This window comes from Oryx dammah, unplaced genomic scaffold, assembly GCF_014754425.2.
Source record: "Oryx dammah isolate SB20612 unplaced genomic scaffold, SCBI_Odam_1.1 HiC_scaffold_2, whole genome shotgun sequence".
Classification (NCBI taxonomy): Eukaryota; Metazoa; Chordata; class Mammalia; order Artiodactyla; family Bovidae; genus Oryx; species Oryx dammah.
The window spans coordinates 180,337,154-180,355,238 of NW_024070186.1; the positions used below are offsets into that span (position 1 = coordinate 180,337,154).

The following is an 18,085-nucleotide window of genomic DNA, read 5'->3' on the forward strand; positions in this document are numbered from 1 at the left end:
AAAAGAAAGAAAAGTGTAAGGGAACGATAGGAAAGCAAATGCATCCATATCTTGGCATTTGTAAATAGTACTGCTGTGAACATTGGGGTATATGTTTCGAATTACTGTTTCTGTGGTTTTTGTATATATACCCAGGAGCAGAATGGTTGGATCATATAGTAGTTTTTAGTGTTTGGAGGAACTTTCATACTGTCTTTCATGGTGGCTGCACCAATTCACATTCTAACCAACAGTGTACACATGTTTCCTTTTCTCCATGTCCTTGCCAACATTCGTTGTTTGTAGGCTTTTTCATGATAGCCATTTGACAGTATGAGGTGATATCTCATTACTGTTTTGATTTGCATTTCTGTAATAATTAGTGGTATTGAGTGTTTTTTCATGTGCTTGTTAGCCATTCATATGTCTTCTTTGGAAAAATGTCTATACAGGTCTTCTGCCCATTTGGGGGGATTTTTTTTTAATTTTTATTTTTATTGAACTGTATGAGCTGTTTGTCTATTTTGGATATTAACCCCTTGTGCATTTTACCATTTGAAAATATTTTCTTCCAGTTTATAAGTCAATGTTGCTTCAATAAAAAGAAAGCAAATGCAGTTTTGGCACTAAGGGTTTTAAAAAGGAAGGCATGATCTACTATGTTGAATGTCACTAAGACATTTTCTAAATTGAAGTCTGAAAAATATCCGTTTGACTTACTCTAAAGCTTGAAGAAAAGTTGACTTTTTAAGATGTGTCATAGCATTCTGAGAGCTAAGAGATGCCAGATCCAACATCAAAGATATCTCTAAAGGTTCAGAAAGATAGAAATGGGTCAGCATTGAGTGTTAGTTCTTGGGAACAGGGGAGGCGGGTGTGAGGAAAATGAGTCTCTCGTTTAACGAATATTTAAGGCAACTGGTTCTTTGCCAAGTGCTGTAGATGCCAGGGAAATGGTAAACAGTGAGACCTCATGGTCTAGGTGGGAAGACTGACAAGCAAATGCCAGTCACAATTTAGGTTAATAAGTGCAGAATGTGGCAGTCTGGGTCCTTTTGTCTGTAAGAGAAAAATTCTAACAAACACTGACTTAGGATATTTAGATTTCACTTAGTAAAAAATCCAGGGGGACAGTCCCAGGATAGAGTCAGCAGTTCACCAGGCTATAAAGGGTTCAGGCTTTTTATGTCCTTCCATGCTGCCATACTAGCCTGTTGGATTTTGAACTATGGGTTGTTACAGCGTGATCTGAAGATGGCTGCAGCTTTAGGTACTCTCGCCTGAGAGTTTGCAAAGATGGGAGGGAGGAAAAGTGTCAAAAAGGCTATTTCTTCAGATAGCTCCTGCCTTCATTAAGGAGAAAATTCCTTCTAGAAGAATCTAGTGTATTTTCTTTATACCCACTGGCCACAAATGGGTCCTATTCATTTATTCTAAAACAATCTGTTCATCACTGCTATCTGCCAGGCACATTTGAAGGTAAAACAAGGAAAGTGACTCTTAAGCTGAGAAGTCAAGGGACCTGTAGGGGTTAGCCTTTCAAGCTAAGGGCCAATGGTGAGGGAAATGTTTTGGGCATGAGGAACTGTATGCAGAGGCTTGGAGGAGAGAGATGTGATAGATACCCATCTGATGGTGACATGATGCTATTCTTGTCTTTAAATGTGACTTCAGTGTGGATTACTACAGACTTGGGCTTGGGAACTGTAACTGCAGTCTAACTGTGGTGATCCCTGAGGCACCCTTATATTCTGAACTGAGAGTTGCCTTGAAGAACTACCTTATTTGGGCTAGCCTTAGTCTTTTTTTGCACCCCCTACCCCAATGGCACATGTCTGCATAGCAGTGAGATATACCCTTCTTTCACTGAAAGGAATATTTTTCACAAATCTTATCCAAATGAATTAGCATTCCCATCTCACCTGAGTCAGGAACAAATTTCTGTGCTTACACGTGGATTGACCATGTGCAGTTGACCGCTGCCTTGAAAATCAAAGCCAGTCAGTGTCTTTTTCTGCAGACAAGCCTGGAGAGGCTGTTTCTGGCCACTGCCTGCTCCATGTTAACAGTGATGCCGTTGAATTACAGCTGACAATCTGTGTAAAGTGTACGTACCACTCGGTGCAAGAGGCGAGTGGGAGAGAAGGAGGGAGGGCGTTGTGAAGAGAGAGAGGGGTTAAAAACACTTTATAATTTTTACTTAGACATTTGTCCTGGAGCCTCTTTTTTTTCCTCTCGTTCTCTGCAAAAGTGCTGGGTGGATTTGTTTTATGATTCAAATGCATATTTACAGTGAAAGTTTTCCTTCTCTTGACAAGAAATGTCAGGCTGAGAGGAAGGCGTGTTGGGGAGCCCTTGTGTGTCTTCGTGCTCTTGTCTGACTAGGTTGCCTTAATGCACCCAGTTTTATTCCATGCTAAGAAAAAAGACCCTTTGTTGTCAGCATTGTGTTTTGGCAGTGTGTAGCTTATTTGGAAAATTCAAGTTTATTAGATAACTGTCTGGGAAATTTGTTCTGGGAGTGGGCTGAGATAACCAGATTTTTCAGAGAATAAAGCTAACTAACTAACTCCACCCTAAAATTAGCCTGCCACCTTGTGTATCCGACAAGCAAATTTTTTTTGTTAAAACCTGCAGACCTCTGTCAGCCCTTGGAGGGTACAAAAACCAGGACATAAAGTACATCTTCATATCTCTGAGACTGTATGTGCAGGGTCATCTTGTCTACCAAGGTACAAGGTGACGATATATGTTCTCACTTGCCAGGCCTTTATTAAAACCATTTTGTTTATGTCCAGTTCACAGAATGCCCAATGAATGCCTCGTGTTCTTTTTCTTTTGGTTCATTTTGCTTTGCTTTCCAGCTCATGAGGAATGATGCTGGCCTTCTGGGAAATTACCTTGGTCTCTCAGACAATACCCAGCAAGGGCATGTGGATATACAGTGACTTGGGAAAGGTCACAGTATTTTAACAAGTGATTTAAAGTGGTTTTGGGGAGAAAGAATTAAGGTGCCAGGTGTTTGGACTGCCTTGGAAATATGGAGCAGTCGGATAACGTGTGCTTTGGAGCCAATAGCTTGGCTGTGAGTATGAGCTGTGTGACCTTGAATGAATTACTGAACTGGTTTGTGAGTCAGTTTCCTCATCTGTAAAATGGGGATATTAATAGTATGTACTTTATGGGTTAGTTATAAGGATTAAATGAGATATACACACAAAGCTCTAGAAAAGAAATACAATAAAGCAAAGTGGATAATGTGAACATTTTTAAAAATGAGAAGTCAGTTATCTGTCAGTTTAGACAAATGAATCCAGGTGCCTTTGGTTTTTTTTTTTTTTTTTAATACCAGTTGTTCTCCTTAAGCATCTGTTTCTTTTCACAAATCCTTACTGGATTACACTGAAAAATCAAGCAGCTGTATTTGTCTAATATTGGGTAATTACTTTATAACTGTCTGCTCTCTCTAGTGCTTTGCAAATTGCTGGGAAAACACAAGTAAATCACAAGATTTGAAAAGAGTGGTATAAATTTGACCAATACACTCTTTGAAAATCATATGTAATCAACTTGAGTTTGGCTCCAAATTTTCACAGTAGCATCTAAAAGGATGGGTTTGTCCATCTGTCTAACAATTTTGTACCTCTTGTTCCCAAAATAGAATTAGTGAGGTTGAAATGCTTTTTCCCCCTTCAACCTACAAGTGATGTCACTCTTCCAGAGTTAGCACATTGTTCTTCATATCTTGTTTTTCACATCTCATCCAAGTGGCAATAGGAAGGGCAGCTTAAAAATTTTTTTTTTATTGGAGTATAGTGGCTTAACAATGTTGTGTTAGTTTCTGCTGTAGGGCAAAGTGAATCAGTTATATGTATACATATATCCCCTCTTTTTAAGATTTCCTTGCCATTTAGGTCACCCCAGAGCCCTGACGAGAGTTCCTTGTGCTATACAGCAGGTTCTCATCAGTTATCTCTTTCATATGCAGCAGTCTCATTCTCCCGACTCATCCCACCTCCCCATTCCGCCTTGGTATCCATAAGTTTGTTCTTTCCATCTGTGTCTCTATATCTGCTTGGCAAATAAGTTCATCTCTACCATTTTTCTAGATTCCACCTATAAATCAGAAAGAGAAAACCAAGTATGGTAGAATATCACTAATATGTGGAAGGGTGGCTTTAAGTCTTATCACCAGTCATTTCCATCAGCAAGGATTCTCTTCCAAGCAGAGTAAACCTCTACATCACCTACTTAAATAGAAATCCCAGAGCTGATGGCAGAAGAGAATCATTATGAGTTCAGGGTCGCATCTCTACTTGAGAAAGATTTGGAAAATGAAGAAATGGAATTCGCACAGAAAAGCTGCCTTTTCCTTGTTTCGTATTTGGCAATGTTACCAGCCACATGCCTGACGGGGGTACCACTGCGGTGAAGCAGGAGATTTTAAATAGCATCACTGATGATTATGCTTCCATACTAAAGCCCCTGCCCCACACTTTTTTTCCAGGTAGCTAGGTTTTCCAACAGTGCAGTCATCACCTGAACCTGAATTAGCACTGACTATCAAATTCCTCATCTGGTTCGAAGAGAGGTCAGGTCACTGACCTCTATTGGCCACTTCATTGCCTCATTATGAATTAAAACAAAGGGATTATTGACTTCTTGGACATTTTAAAATTTATTAGCCTCAGAAGGATATTTGGTGGCTGAAACCTCTAGTTATAAAGTGAAAGTCCTGTCAAATTTTTTGTGACTATATATTAAAGATAACCTTTTTCTATCTCTCTCTCTTTTTAAGATATCAGGTATTTTTGATACTTTGTTTCCTTCTCATTCTTCATTCATATTCATTTCCCTTCCCCTTCCTTTCTTCCTTACTTTCTTTTTTTTTTAAAGGAAACAACACTTATGTGCATACTTCGATACAGAATGCTTTAATTTCTGAACTACTATCATTTTATTTTTCCTATGAACCTTCTCATAGGACCAGGCTGTGGCATCAATACTTTGGCATGTAGCATTTCTGAAAGGATTTTTTATAGGAGGATGTCACAGGATGGACTGACTCATTTTTAGGAGCATCTTAAAACACTTACTTACCAAAACCTCACTTGAAAATAGCCTGTTTTTTTCCTGCATTGTATCATAATAATTGTTCATTCTAGGAAATTTAGAAAATATCAAAAGCATGTAGGGAAAACAGAGAAAAATTCCCTTCACCCATAATATTACTATCCAGAGGATGTTTATTTTCTGTGCACATATATGCATATATATTTGATTGTTGGTATTTTGTCAAATTTGGGATTATCCTCTATAATTTTTAACTTATTTTCCCCCCACTTAAATATAGAATGTTGACATATTTTCATGCAAGAAAATTCTGTTACTACAGTGGTTTTCAATTTTGTTTTTACTGTATCCTGCAGTGGGCTTCCCTGCTGGCTCATCTGGTAAAGAATCCTCCTGCAATATGGGAGAACTGGGTTCAATCCCTGGGTTGCCTGCAGCAAGAGATACATTTCATATAATGACCTAGAATAAACACACATGTATTTCAAAAAATTTATAAAACCATAGCGACACTTTGTGTGGTGCACTCTGATACTCTTCTATTTAAAAAGCTGTCCATGGGAGGACTTCCCTGGTGGTCCAGTGTTAAGAATCTGCAATGTAGGGGATGCAAGTTCAATCCTTGGTCAGGGAACTAAGATTCCATATGCCCCGGAGCAGCTAAGCCTGTGTGCTACAGCTACTGAGCCTATGTGCCAAAACTAAGACCCAATACAACCAAATAAGTAAATATTTTTTAAAAAGCTGTCCATGACCCACAAAAACTGGTTTCATGTCTCATTAGGGATTTGTGACCCACAGTTTGCAAACTACTCCTTTACCACATGAATTTTATGGGCTATGTGGTGTTCATTGTATGGTATGAGTGTATCGTAATGTATTTAACTAATATCCTACAGGCAGACATTCCATTCACCTTGCTTCCAGTGTTTCCCTGGTCCTACAACATTGCAGTGAGCAAATGGTACAGAAAACACACACGCACACACACACACACACACACACTTTCTGAGGACAAGTTCCAGGGCATAGACGTATAATTACTGGGTCAAAAGGTGAGCAAGTGAGCATGATTTTAAAGCTTTCTGTACACATTGCTGAATTTCCCTCCAGGAAGCTTATATAAATATTTACACTCTCGCCAGCTGTGTCTGGAGATGCCCAGTTCTCCCTGCCATCACCCATAAAAATGAAATTCTTTGAGTTCACTTAGAATCTCAATCACAGATGAAATTCACAGAGCATTCAACGGTGAGGGGAGAAATGTTTTTGGCAGTGATCAAGGTCTGCTCTATGACTGAAGATTGCTATTGTGTCTAAATTGTATATGTTAATGTCCCGTGCAGCATGCTCTGCAGGTGAGGTTTACTATGTATATTTCTCTTGTGTGCCTCCAAAAAGAAGTGTGTATTTTAAACATTGCAGTGCTCTTTAGATTCTGTAGACGTTCCCATCGTCCTTGGCCATGGGCCCTCTGATTCTCTCAGAAAGAATATACATGCAGTAACCACGTGTCATGCAATCTTCAGGACAGACTTCATTGCACGTGTGCCTGCTTTCCCTTGGTCTAGGTATATTTCTTTGTTGTCCTTACTTTTGAGTTGGATTGTAGCATCTCTGTAAGAACAGGTATATGCCCTTGTTAAAAGCAACACTACTCTGTGTTCCGTTCAGAGGAATAGTTGTCCAACAAAAAGCCATGTGCAATTTGTTTTATTTTTAATCACAATAGATTGAGAACCACCTAAGTGTACACAGGAGGACACTGGTTGGGTAGGTTATGGCTTATCCGCAGAAGGGATACAATGTAGTTGTTAAAAAGAATGAGACAGTGCTGTGCATACAGGCGTGGAACAGTCTCCAAGATCTATGGTTGATGAGAAAAAACAGGCTGCAGAGAAGTGTTTAGTGTAAATCCTTGACACTGTGCACCATCCTGTGAGTGTATTACTTCAATCAAAATAGATAATGGAAAAAAAGTAAAGATTAGTAAGTGTCTAATATATTTTGCAAAACTGTTTATCAGAAAAACACAACACCTCGATTGTCTAATACTGATTCTGTGTTTCTGATTGAGAATTTTTTAAAAGTTTATTTGAAGGATAGTTGATTTATAATGTTGTGTGTTAATTTCCACTTTATAGCAGAGCGATTCAGTTATACACATATGTATGTTCCTATTCATATTCTTTTCTGTTATGGTTGGTCACAGAATATGGAGCATAGACCCTTGTGCTGTACAGTGGGACCTTGTTTATCCAGTCTATACCTCCTCACCCCAGCTTCCCACTCTATCCCATCCCCATCCTTTCTCCCCTGGGAATTTTGAGCTGAGTCCTCCCGGGGAGGTGGAAATCTATTGGGGTTCAAGTAGACACTTGGAAGGAATTAACCCCATTTCTCCGAATGCCTGTCCGCAACCACCCTAAGCACACCCAGGGAGAACCTGCGTCATTCAGTCAGACTTAATCCATTTAGAGGGAGCCTTTTCAAAGCTGAATTATGCCAGTTGGTACACCTCATGACTAGAATTATGATCTGCTTCTGGGGTTGCTGATCATTCAAGTGTTTTATGGAAAACTGAAACTGACAAAAAGCACATGTGCATACCCAGACACCAAGGCACGTACTTTAAAATGAAAAAGTCAGTATTTATGACTTCAGTGTTATGGACCTTGTGGAAATACTGGGGTGAGCTTAAAGGGAGGAGGTTTGGCTTCATGTGAAGACCCTGAGAATGTGTGTTATACATTTTACACCATTTATTGCCTGAATTTAACTACTCTTTTATTCTGATTGGGTTTTCAGCAGATTTTTCTTTAAAATGTATGTTTCCAAGTTACTCTCTCCATATACCCCACCCTCTTCTTCCCGCCACCACCCCCCTTAGTAGATTTATAGTCAGGTTTTAGCATCATTCTGACCCAGGCTTAAATCTCAGGGTTGCCCAGTCCCAGCTGTGTGACCTTGGGCTAGTTGCCTGGCTTCTCTGAACTTTATTTTTTGATCTTACAAAGTGAAAAGTATAATACTTTTGCCATAGGACTGTTGATTGGGTTCAGCTGTGTCTGACTTTTTGCGACCCCATGGACTGTAGCCTACCAGGTTCCTCCCTCCATGGGATTTTCCAGGCAAGAGCACTGGAGTGGGTTGCCATTTCTTTCTCCAGGGGATCTTCCTGACCTAGGGATCGAACCCGGGTTTCCTGCATTGTAGGCAGACCCTTTACCATCTGAGCCAAAATTATATCAAGTTCCTACCCTGAGCTGTCCTTTGGTAGAGCCTGGCTAATTGAAAGCTGCTTCTTGTTTTTATGTTGTTCTGGGAAAAGAGGCCTCCTGTTTACAAGGTGTTCGTGGGAACTGAGAAGATCTCTGGGGCAGGGACTTCCCTGGTGGTCCAGTGGTTAAGACTCCTAGCTTCCCCTGCAGGAGGCATGGGTTCCATCCCTGGTTGGGGAAATAAGATACCTGTACACCACATGGCCTGGCCAAAAAAACCCCCATAAAACCTCATTAAGAGGCATATGTTGAATGTGTGCAGTTTTGTGTATTAACTGTATATGAATAAAGCTTATAAGAAAAGAAGGTCTCTGGGCTGTGCAGGACTGGGAGGCCCACAGCAACAATCTCTTAGAAATAAGGACTCAGAGACTCAGTGGGGGAAATGGCTATACAAATCAACGTTCCAGAGGAAGCTTCAGTGTTTGTGTCTGCTGTTTCTCAGCAATGATAGCTAAAACCTTAAAATGTTTTAGTACTGTGGATTTGGGGGGATCATGAAAATCCACAGGACTGGAGAAGACGGGGCACGACCAAGGAGCCAAGCTGGGAGAATTCAGTAGGGAAATTAGGAGTTTTTTCCTGAGATATTCTCCTGGAAAAGAAATGAAACACAAAGGTAAATATATTAATATGATGTCACACATATGTGAAATCTGGAAAATAATACAAATAAACTTATTTATAAAACAAAATTGGACTCACAGACATAGGAGAAAAAAAAATTTATGGTTACCAAAGGGAAAGTAGGGGAGGAGGGATGAATTAGGAGTATGGGATTAATAGATACATACCACTATAAATAAAATAGATTAACAACAAGGATATACTGTATAGCACAGGGAACTATATTCAATATCTTATAATAACCTATAGTGGGAAATAACCTGGAAAAGAGTACACACACATGTATGTATATATATATGTGATGTCATGTCATCCGGTCCCATCACCTCATGGCAAATAGATGGAAAAACAGTGTAAACAGTGGCAGACTTTATTTTTTGGGGCTCCAAAATTACTGCAGATGGTGACTGCAGTCATGAAATTAAAAGACATTTACTCCTTGGCAAGAAAGTTATGACCAGCCTACACAGCATATTAAAAAGCAGAGACATTACTTTGCCAACAAAGGTCTGTCTAGTCAAAGCTATGGTTTTTCCAGTAGTCATGTATGGATGTGAGAGTTGGACTATAAAGAAACTGAGCGCCAAAGAATCGATGCTTTTGAACTTGGTGTTGGAGAAGACTCTTGAGAGTCCCTTGGACTGCAAGGAGCTCCAACCAGTCCATCCTAAAGGAGAGCAGTCCTGAGTGTTCATTGGAAGGAATGATGCTGAAGCTGAAACTCCAGTACTTTGGTAACCTGATGCGAAGAGCTGACTCGTTTGAAAAGACGCTGATGCTGGGAAAGATTGAGGTCAGGAGGAGAAGGGGACGACCGAGGATGAGATGGTTGGATGGCATCACTGACTCAAAGGACATGAGTTTGTGTAAACTCCAGGAGTTGGTGATGGACAGGGAATAAATTTGCTGTGTACCTGAAAGTAACGCAATGTTGTAAATCAACTACAGTAGTGGTGGTTTAGTTCCTCAGTTGTGTCCGACTCTTTGCGACCCAATGGACTGTAGCCCACCAGCCTCCTCTGTCTATGGGGTTTCCTAGACAAGAATAGTGGAGTGGGTTGCCATTTCCTCCTCCAGGGGATCTTTCTGATCCAGGGATCAAACTGACGTCTCCTAAATTGCAGGCGGATTCTTTATCACTGAGCCTCCAGGGAAAAGGTGCACCTGTTCTAAAAGCAAATCATTGCTGTCTCCAGCCATACTACGCTGAACATGCCTGATCTTGTCTGATCTTGGAAACTAAGAAGAGCAAGGCCTGGTTAGTACTTGGGTGGGATACCACCTGGGAATACTAAGTGCTGTAGGCTTTTAAAAAAGCAAAAAACTTTGACTCATTAATTGCCAATGCTCCTTCAGATTATATGGATTACAGAAGAGATCAAATATAATTGAAGGTGTGTCAACTCTGAAACTATTACTGTTTTTATTTCTAGGATCATACCTTTCCCTCCTTTAAAAAATTATTGTGATAAAATAAAAATAACATAAACTTAAAAAGAAATGGGACACAGTGTTTGGAAAATGTCCCAGACATCTCATGGTGTGAAAGCCTGTGGTTTTCTCTAACTGCCCACAGCTTCCTCATGTTTGCACATTGAACCCTCTGAAATACTGGTCTTGCCATCAGATCCATAACTCACCTGCATTATTTTGATTCGAGAGATGCAGAAAACATAGAATAGAGGCAAGTTCTGTCCTGGTGCCCCGATTCTCATCCTCTTTAGATGAGGTGTAGTTTGGTTTAACAATACCACCTGGGCAGGCAGGAAAGCGATAGAGAGGAAATTATTTTTTGTGCTTTCAATCCCAAAGACAGATTTCCAAGTACAAAGTGGTGGAGTCTTGTATTGTGAGAGACTTGAAGCCTCAGATTCTCGTGAGAGACTTGAAGCCCCAGATTCTCACTCATTTCCTTCCCCTCCTTGTTGTCATGGGGACTTCTTCTCCCTGAGTTATTACATCTTGCACTTCAGCAAAAATTTTATTGCTTCGGGACCATCGAGTCTCAGGTGGGACGTTTTTCACTGGTCATGGTGTAATACACAGAGGTAATTTCTTTCAAATGATTTTTGCTTGATGTGGTTTTCAATGAATTGAGAAGAGTTAAGAGTATGAATGGAGGTCTGGATTTCCAGCATCGGGCCCAGGCTTGGAGTGTATTCCCTCAGCTTTGCCAGAGCCTTCGATGTGGATGTGCAGTTGCCTTGGTGGTGCAGAAATAGGCAGCAATCCATTTGATTCTCTTGTTTGACCACAAAAAAAGCATTATTCAATGCTATAATCTGTTTTAGTCTCTCCCAGATCACTTCTGAAAGTTTTATTTCTGAAGTGGAGTGTTTTCATCAACAGGGAATAGTCAGGATTTCCCAAAGGCGGAGGTTAGTCATTATACTGGGGAAACAGTTAGACAAAGCAATCTCGATGGATGAATGCATGCTGGAGTCTTCAGTGATGCCCTGGATGTTGCACCGGCAGCCTCTGAGTATTATCTATTTTCTTTGTCTTTTGAGGAGCTTGCATACATGGTATTTTCTTTCCTGTTGTTACTTTGAGCCCAAACAGTAAGAGATTTGACATGCGAACAGTTCTTGGCTTGTTTTCTTCTTGTTTCATTTTACTTCTTTCCTGCCTTTCCCTTCCTCTTCCCCTTCCCTTCCTCCCTTCCTTTCTTCTTCTCCTTCCTCCCTCCCTCCCTCCCTCCTGTTCTCTCTCCCTTCCTGAGTTGGGGGGATCTCCAAAACCACTTTCCTGTTTGGTGATTTGCAAGCAGGACTCACAGAACTCAGAAAAGCTGTTATTCTCACAGTCCTGAAAGGATGCATGTTAAAATCAGCAAAGGACAAAGACACAGAGGGTGGAGTCCAGGAGAAACCAGACCCAGGCTTCCATATGTGTCCTCCCAGTGGAGCTTCACAGAGAGCACGAATTCTCCCAGCAACGGTGACAGATGTGCTAAGTGGTGCCAACCAGGAATGCTCACCAAGGCTTGTGGTCCAGGAATCATGCTGGGGACTAGTCACCTAGGCCTGGAGTGCCTGTGTGAAGACCATAGCTACTCAGCCTCCAAGATCCGCCCCTCCAAAGGTCCAGCTGATTTGGCATGGCCCAAACAAAAACAGCTGTTCACTGTAAATCACAGTGTTAGCATAAACTGTTTGGCATGTTCCAATGTCTCAGTTATACAGACCCTTCTCAGGTGGGGTATTTATTCCAAGGGTTCAGAGTTTACCTCCCAGGGCATGGTCAAGGGTCAGGCTTTTCTTTGGAGTGTGCAGGGTTTGGGGCCCGCAAACCTGCTGAGTTAACCCTTTAATGCACTCCCATCCCAGCACGGACTGTAGGTCAGGCAAGTGTAAGCTTCTGGGGAAAATAAAGATGCTTTCCTACATTACATGCAAACCTGAAGACTTGCTTGGAGGCTGTTAGGAGGTTTACTTTTGGCACTTTGCTGTCGCACAGTGAGCAGGCCATTTGGTTAGAGTCTATTATGGAAGGATAAAACTTTTCATAATGTTTGCAAAGGAGCAGTTCCATCATATTGCTGCATCTCCACTTGGCCTCTCCTGATCCAGGATTGGGGTAGAAACCCTGCAAAACCCACAAAGCCTGCCAGAGATGGCCTACCCTCTTTTAGGATCCAGGGAATAAGTGGCAGTCAAAGCAACTGGATCAGGCTTTCCAGTTTTGAAACTTATGTCTTTAAAACAAATATTCTAAAGCAAATATTGTAGCTTTTCTCTCTCCTTTCCTTTCTCTCACTGCCTTCCCTGCCCCCGCCCCCACCTCCTCAAACCCTGGACAGTAGATGAACATCAGGAGAGATTGCCGAACAGGTGGTACTTTTTGGAGGCAGTTTACATCAGCTACCTTTTTACATTGGATGAATTCTGTCAACACATGTCTGCTCCAATAAATGGATATTCTCATTCTGATGACTCATTTGGTGAACTGCATTGATATGCCATCTTTTGGGCTGATCCTTGTAACCCTGCCACCCAAACAGTAGGAAATGAATGATTATTTTCGTGCTAACAAGTACTGGAGAAAAACAAGCTTTTATTCCCCTTGGCTATTCACACTGGTACCCATTGACCTTCAGCTGGCATTCTGAGTGGCATAGTGGATGGGTAGAGCCTGGGTGACCCCATGAGGTTCTTGACACCCTGAAGAGGTATTAAGAAATGGGTTTTGGCAATAGGGTCATGCAGTCTTGGCTGATGGAATAACAATCCCCAAAGCATCCCACTGCATTATAAGGTCAGTTAGATTTCTGGAAGGAGGCAGGGTTGTGTGGGTTATTGGAGACTATGCATTTTACTTGTAGATCTCGCTCCTGATGCTTCCTAGCTGTGGGACTTGGGAAGTGTCATCTAATCCTTCAAGCAGTCTGTTTCTCATCAATTACAGCAGGGTAACAATAGTAACTATTTTACTGGATAGTTATGCTAATTTGCAGGGTCGAGCTTGTAAGACTTTCCACCAGGAAAGCCTTGGCTGCATAGTACACAGCCATGTAACCTGACAACTTTGTTGCCAGCATCTGTAGTAGTACTAAAGATGTTACGTTCTTATACTAAACTGATACTGAGCTAAGGATTTCTGTATTTATGTTGTAGATTTATAGATGAAAGATGCCTTCCCAATAAGATAGTCTCTGAGAAATATCCCATGGAGGGGATTTCTAGAGCCTAGCCTTCCTCTTCCTCCAAGATATGGGGAACTGGAAACAGTGAATGGTGTATTTTAGAGGTTATCAAGATGGAGGCACACTCGTCTTATTATTTTAGAAGTGCCAGTACATTGGTGATATGAGATACTGTTTCGTGTCTTTGGTTATTGTACCTCTGAGTAATTGTGTCTCTCTACATCTTGAGCCTGGGCTCAAGTAACTGAGTTTGTTACGTATTCTGTTTTCTCAAGCATCTTAGTGCATGGTACAAGGAGCTCACTGGGAGCCATCTGTCCACCAGGAGACTCCCATGCGCCAGGCGACACTGGACGCCCCCTGAACTTGGACTTGTTTCCTCAGGTCCGTGAGCCTCAAGCCTGGTCATGTAGCAATGAGGTAGTGACTTTCTAAAATGACTCTCCGTTCTCTTGGCTCCTGAAGAAGCTACATGAGAATTTATCTCCAGTCTAGGCTCTAGGACTAAAATTCCTGGTATTAGAAAAAAGAGCAATGCTGGAAGTTGGTTGGCTTGGATTGTGGCCTCTGTCCTCTCCCCATTTTTTTTTTTTTGGTATGAATTTTTGGGAAAATTGGGAAAAAAATAACTTCCCATCAGACTCAGTTGCCCTTTCTGAAAAATGGCAGGGAAGCAGAGGAGCCTAAATTGGTTAATAGGTGAGTACACAAGTCTGGCCTTGGTTAGGCTTGGTCCTTTCAGCTTAAAAGCGCGTGGCAGTGGCGTATAATGGGTGTGAGGAGGCTGCCTGGGTTCCAGGCTTAGAGGCTGCTCACTGACCCTGTGATCTTAGATTACGGAGCCTTTCTGAGCCTCTGTTTCTTCCTTTTAAAAACTTGGATAGTCATAGTATCTATCTCATATTCATAGGTAAAGTTTCTATAAGGACTAAATGGGTTAAATGAAAGTGCTGAAAGTGAAAGTCACTCAGTCGTGTCACTCTTTGCAACCCTATGGACTCTATAGTCCATGGGGTTCTCCAGGCCAGAATATTGGAGTGGGTAGCCTTTCCCTTCTCCAGGAGATCTTCCCAACTCAGGGATTGAACCCAGGTCTCCCGCATTGTGGGTGGATTCTTTACCAACTGAGCGATCAGGGAAGCCTTGAATGGGTTAAATGAATGTAATGTGCTTAGGATGGTACTTGGCGTCTCTAGTGATGCTGCCTGGGTGATGGATATATTATTATTGTTATTGTATGAGGATGTATTATTATTATATGAAAGTTAAATTCTCTCCTACAAAGGAGTGTGCTCTCTCTATAAACATTTTTTAAAACATGGCTCTCTTGGTCTATCTTTATAGATACTTATTCACTAAAAGAAAACAGAGTCATGTGATCATGAACAGCTGACCTTTGGCCTCAGGCAGGGGCCACATGGGGACTGCGGAGGGGGCAGGTTTCAGGCTCCATCCACCCAGTGGCACAACCCTCACTCTCACTGGCCCTTCACTGCTTGTGCACTGTGGACTCCGTGTTGCCAGAGCTTCCATTTTGAAAGAAAACCCACAAATCTGAATTTTCATATGAAATCTCCCCACTTTTTAGATTGTTACCAAAGTATAAAATTGCACGATGGGGCAAACACACCCAGCTGTGCAGGACTCCTGGCTTTGATCTCAGATCTCAGCGACCCGCCTCCTCATTTGTGGGAATGAGGACTCAGGGCCCCAGAGGAGCCTGGCATGAATGGGCGTGTAGACTTGGCAGGTTTAGGACCAGAAACCGGGTCCTAACTCCCACCTCAGGGCTGTCTACCGTCAACCATATTGTGCGCTTGTGTCGCAGGCACTATATGAGATACTGGAGTACAGTGGAGCCCAGCGAGATACAGTTTCTCTTCCTTAGGGAATTTACAAGGTAGTGGAGCCACAAGCAAGCCAACAATCCCAGGCCTTTCTGATTCTTCTAGGAGGCTGCAGCTAGTGTGATGAGCAGCCCTGTGTGATCTGGACAGGTGAGCTAGTGAATTCAGGTGACCCTTCCCATGTGACACAAACATATCCCACCAGAAATCTGTGGGGGAGAGAGAGAGTGCTAGAAGCCAAAGGGAGCACCTGATGGTGGGGATTTCAGGCTTTATAATGGGAATGATGAAGGGCCCAGTAGCTTCATTGGCCCAGCAGAGTTTTCTATTTCTTACATTATTCTCCCTCGGACATTTGCCAGGCTATGGAGGGCTGACCTTACCAGGAGTCCTGTCTACTGTGGAGTGTGCTTTGTGAATTCTGAGTCAGGCTTTGATCTAGAAAACCCTTGGCAATGTAACTGATTTCCTAGGATATTGCAGTGAATACACTTTGTGTCCTCCATGTATGTTGTTCAATGCACAGTGGTGTCCGTGCACTGAAGGGCATGGCCTCTAGTCACTTACACTCTTATAGAAGAAGTCTCATCCTAAGCTCAGGTAAGAGGCCGACACAGTCTACCTGTTTGAACATTTAAGCCACCAGCCCTCCAGGATCTAGTAGTGAATGGGATTCCCTCGCTAGCTGAAAGCGGAGCATGAAACCTTTTTGTAAACTGAAGTGGTGCGAAGCAAAGAGGTAAGTTACCTTAGGACACATTCTGCTTGCTGATGCACAAAATCAATTAAGGTAAAGCACAGGTGCTCATGGACACAGTTCAGAGCCATGGTGGTTTGAGGCTGAGATGCTGAGTGTGGTTCCCAGGGAGGGCGGTTGGTGGTGCCCCCTCACTGCAGGGGATGAGTTCTGCCTCTGTAATGGCTGAACTTGCAGTAAAACAAACCCTGGATGGTATTTTTGCTTTTTACCTTTTTTCATGACTGTGAAAAATCCTCTTAGAATTTCTTTCAGTTAGCATAAATAGGTAACTTTTGTTGTTTTTCAGTTGCTAAGTTGTGTCCGACTCTTTGCGATACCATTGTGTCAGTCTTTTGTAAAAGCAAGGTGGCATAAAGTGAACTTTTGAAAATGAAGGATGCCTATATGTTTGTAAGTCAGGGCTCCATATGTTGCAAGTGACACCGTCCTTCCCCAAGAAAGGAATTGATTTGTTTAACTAAGTGAAAAATCTAACATCCTGCAGTGGTTTCAGGCACAGCTGGATCCAGGGATTCAAAACCATCCAGGCTCTGTCTGTCTCTACTTCTTTGCTCCTCTCTGTGCTGGCTTCATTCTCAGACAGGCCTCCTGCATGGGGTGACTGCCAATAGTTCCAGGCTTACTTTCAGATGGCCCGCCCATAGTGGAGGAGAGGGAATGTAGCTTTCTCAAGAAGATTCAGCAGAGGTTCCAAGGGTGATTCTCATTGGCCCTGATGGGTAACATACCCATCCCTGAACCAATCACTGTAAACCTGATGAAACAGACCAGGTGTCCTGCCATCCCTGGAGCTGGGCTGGAGGCATCCTGCCCCAAACAACACAGACCAAGAGGAAGGAGGGCTGTTCCCCAAAGGAAAGTTGGGGTACTAATTACCAGAGATCGAGGAATAAAACCTAGGCAGAGAGGCTTTAATGGGTTAAATTCTTTGCCTAAGATCTTTATGTAACAGTTGAATTTTTTTATTATTAATCATTAAGTTCCATTCCAGTTTGCAATGATTCTTAGGAAACATTCTCCATCTGTCCGAGTGCAGGTTGCATCCCTTCCTACCTCAGAGTGGCGTCTGAGATACCACCTCCCCGTGGTGTCTGAGCAGAGATCAAAGGATATTTTCCAAAGCTGTATTCAGGTTTTCCAGAGAGACAGAACCAACAGTATTCCATCTCTCCCTGTCTCTAACTATGCCTGTTTGTTGTTGTTCAGTCACTAAGTTGTGTTCAACTCTTTGCGACCCCATGGAATGCAACATGCCAGGCAACTCTGTCTTCCACTATCTCCTGGAGATTGCTCAAACTTATGTCCATTGAGTAGGTGTTGCTATCTAACCATCTCATCGTCTTCCACCTTCTTCTCCTTTTGCCTTCGATCTTTCCCAGCATCAGTCTTTTCCAATGAGTCAGCTCTTCGCCTCAGGTGGGCACAGTATTGGAGTTTCAGCTTCAGCATTAGTCCTTCCAATGAATATTCAGGGCTGATTTCCTTTAGAATCTTCTGATCGGTAGTCAGACGTGTTATCCTTTGCACCACTGCCCCTCTGCTGATTTCCTTTAGGATTGACTGGTTTGATCTCCTTGCTGTCCAAGGGATTCTCAAGAGTCTTCTCCAGCACCACACTTCAAAAGCATCAATTCTTCGGTGCTCAGCCTTCTTTTTAAAGAAGACTGAATGCATGCCTCTACCTATACCTATATCTATGTCTGGAGTTGGGCTGGAGTAATCTCTATCTGTACCTATATCTGTGTCTGTACATCACTTATAGGAAGATGTTAATTTATTATAGGAGTTGGTTCATGTGATTACAGAGGTCAAGAAGTCTCATGATCTGCCACCTCCAAGTCGGAGACCCAGGAAAGCTGGTGGTGTGTAATTC

The 18,085-nt window shown here is 42.2% G+C and overlaps 1 protein-coding gene and 1 pseudogene across 1 annotated transcript in view; both read left to right on the plus strand.

Annotated features, from left to right (window-relative positions):
• Positions 1–18,085, plus strand: part of HS3ST4 (heparan sulfate-glucosamine 3-sulfotransferase 4) — a 478,184-nt gene that overhangs the window by 27,261 nt on the left and 432,838 nt on the right. The window lies entirely within an intron of this gene.
• On the plus strand, positions 10,149–10,267 carry LOC120860105 (annotated as a pseudogene).